The 294-nt window shown below is 37.8% G+C and overlaps 1 pseudogene; it reads left to right on the plus strand.

Moving 5' to 3' along the window:
- Positions 1-294, plus strand: part of LOC141441218 (EF-hand domain-containing protein D2 homolog) — a 29914-nt pseudogene that overhangs the window by 22055 nt on the left and 7565 nt on the right.

The raw sequence follows: 294 nt of genomic DNA on the forward strand, positions 1-294 counted from the left end.
GCGAGCTTTACTTAGCTTTGACGAGTTCCATTGGCCATCTACGTCTTCTTCATCAGGTCCAGTTTACCAAGTAGTTACTTTATGAATGTAAATGCTTGTCTTAGTGCTAAAAATGCCAAAATCGCCATAGGTGTCCCTATAAATCTTGAGGTTTGCCCTCGATTCCCCTAGGATCTTGGACTTGGTGACAATGGAACCAGAAGAGTAACTCTTTCGAAATAAAAAAAATGAAATTTTGAAAAATCGGTCCACAATTGACTGAGTAATCGGTGAACATACATAAAAAAAAAACAT

The sequence above is a fragment of the Choristoneura fumiferana genome, chromosome 23 (assembly GCF_025370935.1).
Source record: "Choristoneura fumiferana chromosome 23, NRCan_CFum_1, whole genome shotgun sequence".
NCBI lineage: Eukaryota > Metazoa > Arthropoda > Insecta > Lepidoptera > Tortricidae > Choristoneura > Choristoneura fumiferana.